Here is a 6,315-nt window from a genome sequence, read left to right as displayed (position 1 = left end):
AACAGTCTTCCTACCCCTAACCCTGCATAAACTCGTGTGTGTTGCAAGTAATCCCTCAAGGTGAAAAGGGAACGAGAGGGATAGCATCAGGGAATCCAACGGAGTGTATAAGAATGGGCCACAATATCTGGGAGCCCTCTCCAGCAATCCCTTGCCCCAAAATACTGTTAATCAAATCAGAAGCAAAGTAACAGCAATGTTGGTTCCGTGGGGAGCCTATGTACATTGTGTTATTCTCCATAGTAGTTCAGCCCCCTTTCCATGTCACTGTCAGAGACCAGTGACTTTAGTGCTGAAATCTTTGGTCATTTTGACCTAGGCGAAGAGGCCTGCCTTGACTGAGGACAGCATGGTCCAGATAACAATGGACTAGGAGTCAAGACACCTGAATTCTAGTCCCATTTCTGCCACTGACCGGCTGTGAGACTGGCAAGTCCGTTCCCCTCTCTGGGCCTGCTTCCCCCTCACCCTTTGTCTGTCTGGGCTATTTAGATTGTAAGCTCTTTGGGCAGAGTCACTGCACATTTGTATAGTGCCTATCTCAGTCTTGACTGGGATCTTTAGACACTACTGTAACACCAATGAGTATGAAAAATAATTTTCCCCAGAGATGTGGACTCTGGATATCAGTCTCCCCTGCCCAGGAAGCCTGTCCTGGAACTGTCTTCAGTTCTTATGGGAAGGCGCCTAGGTGAATGGGCACCAGCCTCTTTCAACAATTGGCTCCTGCAGCAACATTGATTGGAATTAAGCAGACTCGGGCGTTGCTGTTCTCCCCAGGCAGATGGCCACTAATCTGACTCTACTTCCTACAGCACCTACCTCCACAGAAGTCAAAAGTTCAAAGTTCTTCCAAGCCAACAGCTCATTGGGCTGATGTGGTAAAGCCATGTCAGTTTCGTAGCCAGCAGTACACAAGGTAGGGATATGACCAGCATCACGTCCAACCGCCTTTGACTGCCCCAGCCAGATGGGTTAGGCACCCATTTTACAGCTGGGTGAATGGGAGGTGGCCTTTCAGTGCGGTGGCTGAGTGGTTAAGGTGCTCGACTGCAGAGAAGGAAGCCCTAGATATCACAGAAATTGCTAGCAAGAGACCAAACTCTACCAACTAAGGGTCACCTGGCAACATGCCAGGAACCTGAGGGCAGCGACTAACTGGCAAAATTCATTTCCCCTTAGAGATAATATGGGGTTCCCATCAGAAGCACACAGGACTCTTGCCTTTCCCCCTCCTCATCCAGCTACTCTCTGGAGCAAGTCAGACTCTGCCTGCCCCCTCCCCACAGTTCCCCTTTGGTGGATGCCTCCCCCACTTCCTCTGTGGAATAGGAAATGGGCTTCTCTCTGCAGCTCCTTTGGTCCTCTACCACCATCCAGCTGAATACGCCTCTTGGGTAGAGACATTAGTTACTACCCAGGTTACGGGGGCACTTCAATGAAACAGCCCCTTACCTCACCCCAGGATGTATGATGCAGATCAGTGAAGACAACAGATGTTGTCATTCTGGAGAAAAAACAGTCGAGGGGCAGAGAACTCTGCAAAAGGGGATGTTACAGAGAGGAGCAGACTTTCCAGAGCAGAGGAAGGACCTGAAGCCCTAGGATGTAGGGACTGGGCATCACAGGGCTAGAAGGGATGGGGCGCTGCACAGATACAGATGGAGCCTACAGCTGCCAGGACAAAGGAGATGGGGCACTCGGGGGGAGAGCATGTCAGGGCCTGGCACAGAGAGACTTATGGCCTCAGAGCAGAGGGGATGGGACACTGGGGTAGCACTTAGGGCCACAGAGAAGAGTAAGAAGTGAGAGGGATACCCAGAGAAAGGTCCACAGCCAGAGTGGAGGGGAAGGGCCCATGGCTTTGGGACAGAGAAGGATTGGTGTAGCACCGCGGCTCCACAGCAGAGAGCAGATGGCTATGAACCCAGTGGCTCATAGCTCCCAGGTGGAGTGAATCTGCGCAAGGTGGGGGAGCATCATGTCACCACAGCAGCGGAGACAGAGCATAAGGAGTGGGGCTCAGGATCCTGGGCCAGAGGGCTTTATGGTAGAGGACTACAGCTGCTGGGGAAGGGACAATAGCCCTGCTGTGGAGCAGATGAGGTGCCAAGGACCCACAGCTGCTGAGGTGAGGTAGATTGGGTTTGAGGAGGGACTCATGACCCTAAGGCGGGGGAGGGGGAAAGGGCACATGGCCCCAGGGTGTAGAGAATATGTAGTAGGGGTGCAGCTCCTAGCACCAGGGCAAGGGCAGAAGAGACAAGGGAAGGTTCCAGTCCAGGGCAGAAAAGGGGACAGAGTGTGGGGAGAAATGAAGGGACATGGCACTGGAGGGGAAAAGGACCCAGGCAGGAGGGGCAGCGTACTCAGAGCAACATGGGGAAGAGACGGTCCAGAGCAGAAGGAGGACAAGAGGTTGGGGGAGCTGGGCAGAAGGGACAGTGTACTGAATGGGGGGGGGAGGGGCAGCTCATGGGGGAGAAGGGACAGAGTCTCTGGTGGAAGTAGGTGGGGGAGGTAGCTCAGAGTACAAGAAACAGGGCACAGGGCGCTGTGAGAGGGAGGAAGGGGGCAGGGCAGAGGAGACAGAGTGCTAGAGGGAGAGAGAAGGTATAGGGCACTGGAGGGGTGTGAAGGCCAGGGCAGAGGGGACAGGGACTACAAGAAGGGCAAAAGAGAACAGGGCCCTGCAGGGACAGGGGGTCGCAGAGGGGACAAGGTTGTGCAGGGCAGAGCCCCAGTGTGGGGGGAAGAGGGAACAGGGCTGTGCAGTGCAAGGGCAAGGTGGGGGATGGGGATGACAGAGCATGGAGGGGACACATCCTGCGATGGTGGAGGGTGGCAGAGGGGACAGGGCTGTGCAGTGCTGGGGCAGAGCCCTGGAGAGGGGGGAGAGTTGTGTGGTGGTGGGGGCAGAGGGAACAGGTCCTGTGCGGGTGGGGGGTAGAGGGGATAGGGCTGTGCAGTGGGGGGAGCAGAGCCCTGGAGAGGGAGAACAGAGGGGACGGGGCTCTGTGGTGGTGGTGGAGGACAGGTCCTGTAGTGGTGGTGGGGGCAGAGGGGATAGGGCTGTGCAGTGCAGGGGCAGAGCCTTGAAGTGTGGGGCGGGGTAGAGTATAGGGGGCAGAGCGGGGGGGACTGTGTTGGTGGCAGGGGGCAGAGCCCTACGGTGGCGGGCAAAGGGGACAGGGCTGTGCAGTGGGGGAAAAACAGAGCCCTGGAGTCAGGGGACAGAAGGGACATGGCTGTATGACGATGGCGGGGGCAGAGGGGATAGGGCCCTGTGGTGCAGCAGCAGAACCCTCGGGTGGGGGGGGGCAGTGGAGGTCAGAGGGGACAGGACTGAGCAGTGGGGAGAGCAGAGCCCTGGGGTAGGGGTCAGAGGGAACAGGGCTATGCAGTGCATGGGCAGAGCCCGACGGGTGTGTGGGGTCAGAGCAGTGTGCTGGTGGAGGGCATAGGGAACGGGGCTGTGTGGTACAGGGACAGAGCCCTGGGTATGGGGGAGGGGGGAAAGAGGGGACAGGGCTGTGCAGTGAAGGGGCAGAGCTCTAGGGTAGAGGGGGCAAGGCCCTTCACTGGGAGGGGGCAGAGGGAATAAGGCTATGCATGGGTACAGGGCAGAGGGGACAGGGGCAGAGCCCAAGGGTGGGGTGGGAGACAGAAATAGCAGGGCCCTGTGCAGATATGGGGGCAGAGAGGACAGGGCTGTGCTGGGGGGACGCAGAGCCCTGGGGGGGGGGGGGGGGAGCAGAGGGGACAAGGCCCTGCGGTGTTGGGGCAGAAGAAACAGGGCTGTGCGGTGCAAAGCCCTAGATGCAGGGGACAGGGCCCTGCGGGGGACCGGGCGCGAGGTCCCCACTTCCCTGGTGAAGGGAGGCGGCGCGGGAGGGCGCTGGCGTGGCGCGGGGGCCGGGCTGCCCAGGGTGCTGAGGAGGGCCGGGCGTTGCCCTCAGCTCGGCCTGCGAGCTCGGTGCCCCGGAGCGGGGGCGCGGCGTCGGCGGCTGAGGAACTTGCGGTCCGCAGCCAGGCTGCGCCGGGCCGAACGCGGCGGGTCAGGCGGTGCCGGCCGGTTCGCGGCGGGGCGGGCGGGTCGGTGTCGCGTCTCCCCAGGCAAGTGAGGCGCCCACACGCCGCTACCCCTTCCCCGGGTGGGGCGCTCGGGTCAAACCCGGCCGGCTGGGGGCGCCTGGCCGCGCATCCCCGCCACACAGGCGAGGCGGCGGGCTGCCCGAGGGGCCGGAGAGTTCTCCTGCGTCCCCGGACCGGGGGGACCGTGCCTGCCCTCCCGGGGCGCGGGATCCGCCTCCGGCTGGGGGCGCCTGGCTCCGAGCAGCGCGGGGAGAAGTTCCTGTCAGCCCGGCCGTGGCCCCCCGAGCCTAGTGTACGTCGCGCCCGTGGCTGTGCACCCCGCCCCCTCCCCTGGGCAGCGCCCGTCCAGTCTAGCCCGCTTCGCCGGGTAGAGCCCGCTGCCCGGACGTGGGGCGCCTATCCACCCCCCTCGGGTGTGGAGCGCGGTTCCCCACCCCTGGTGTGGAGCCCCCCGACCCGGACCCGGCTTTGGAACTCGGCCCCCGTCCCCGGGGTGCAGCGCTCAGAGGCCCAGCCCCTCCCCGGGCGTGGAGCCCCCTCCCCCGACTGCGCGGCGCTGCGCTGCTGGGTGCGGAGCCCCCTCCTACTCGCTCCCTCTCCGGACTCGGCTGGCTCTGCACACCCGACCCCCCCCCCCCCCCAGCCCTGCGGGCAGGGCTAGGCGCGACGCACTCTGGGAGTTGTAGTCCCCAGGGCTTGGCCCAGCCCGAGTGGGCGCGGGGGCGGCGGGCGGCTGGACTACACTTCCCGTCAGGCCCCGCGGCGGCTGCCTCTCGCCCTCACACTCCGGCTGCCGCTGCCAGTGTCTCCGCCGCCGAACCCTCGCTCGCAGCGCCCAGTGTCCGACCCGCCGCTTCGGGCAGGGGCCCGGCTCGGCCCGCAGCGCCGCGGCCCGCCTAGCTCGGGAACAGGTGTGTGCCCCTCCCGTCCCCGCCACCCCGCTCCGGACACTCGGCCCCCGCTGCCCGGGCACCCCGGGCCCGTTCGCCCCGCACCCACCACCGGGGAACCGGACCGAGCGAGCGGCCGAGCGGGCGGCCCGACCTATCGCCTCCGGCTGGGTCTCCATGGAGACCGGCCCCGGGACCCCCTCCGGGCAACGGGCGCTACTGGGGGCTTGGGCTGGGAGGGAGGGGGAGCAGCGTCCGGAGTGGGACGGGGAGGAGGGCAGAGAATCCCGGAGCGGGGGAGGGTGGGGACGGGGATCGCGGAGGCTGTGACAGCGGAGGCGCTGCGAGCTTGGAGCCGGCGTAGCTGGGCACCGAGAGATCCCGGCGGGGAGCTGCTGCTGCCTCTTTTGCACGTACCTGGGACGGGCTCCGCGTCCCGCGTGTAGCCGCCGCTCCTTCCTTGCTTCGCGCCCCACCACCTGCCGCTCCCAGATCTAGCCGGAGGACGGACCCCCAGCTGCCGGAGTGCATCCCCTCGACCTGAGGAGCCCCGTCTTTGGGGTGGGGGGTGGGGTAGGAATCTTCCGTGCGTTGCTCCCGACTCTTCCGTGCATGTGCACGTTGTTCTACGGACTACACAGCTGAGACCCGGACCTGGCCCCTCGCTCCTTAGACAACGGGACTGGATAACGTGGCTCCTGGAGTTTCGCAGCATGGCCCCAGCGATCTAATCTCTTGCATAGGGGGTGCCCAGTAGAGACTTGAGGTCCTAGTCTGTAGTGCTTCATCTTGCTCCCCAGTGGATTCTGTAATCTCTCTAGGCTGGCAGAACCTCACTAGTAAAGATAAGAGACTAGTCAACTCCATATTTTGCCAATTAGGTCCTCTGGGTCCTGGCATGTTGGTTGCCCTTGGTTGGCAGAGTTTGGTCTCCTGCTAGCAATTTATGTGTTGTTTGTTTTTTTTTTTGTTTTTTTTTGTTTTTTTTTTTTTAGGGCTTCCTTCTGTGGAGGTTGGTGCTGTAGGAAGTAAAGTCAGATTAGTGGCCATCTACATGAGGAGGACAGCGGTGCCCAGGTATCATCAGTTCTCCCCAACCTAGCTGCAGGAGCCAACTGTTGAAAGAGGACAGTACCCATTCATCTAGGAGCCTTCATATCAGAATTGAGGACTGTTCTGGGCAAGACCCCAAAGAGGGGCCTGGTCAAGGGAGGGTGACCCTAAGTACATTTATTTATTGGTATTACAGTAGTGTCTAAAGATCCTAATCAGGATTGTGCTAGGCACTGTACAAATGTATAGTAAGACCTTTCTGCATTGGAGTCCTTTA

General features: G+C 61.6%; 1 protein-coding gene across 2 annotated transcripts in view; it reads left to right on the top strand.

Moving 5' to 3' along the window:
* The first annotated feature begins 4,909 nt into the window (after positions 1–4,909).
* BCORL1 (BCL6 corepressor like 1) overlaps positions 4,910–6,315 on the top strand; it is a 51,004-nt gene continuing 49,598 nt past the window's right edge. The window contains exons 1-2 of one of the 2 annotated variants that reach the window (XM_054040705.1): positions 4,910–5,006; positions 5,981–6,062. The gene's annotated coding sequence lies outside the window, so the exon portion shown is untranslated. The remainder of the gene's footprint in view (positions 5,007–5,980; positions 6,063–6,315) is intronic. The other variant, XM_054040704.1, reaches the window with a different exon arrangement.

The sequence above is a fragment of the Malaclemys terrapin genome, chromosome 9 (assembly GCF_027887155.1).
Source record: "Malaclemys terrapin pileata isolate rMalTer1 chromosome 9, rMalTer1.hap1, whole genome shotgun sequence".
In the NCBI taxonomy this organism is placed as follows: Eukaryota; Metazoa; Chordata; order Testudines; family Emydidae; genus Malaclemys; species Malaclemys terrapin.
The sequence above is the reverse complement of the archived record's forward strand: the minus strand, read 5'-3'. Positions and strand labels throughout refer to the sequence as shown.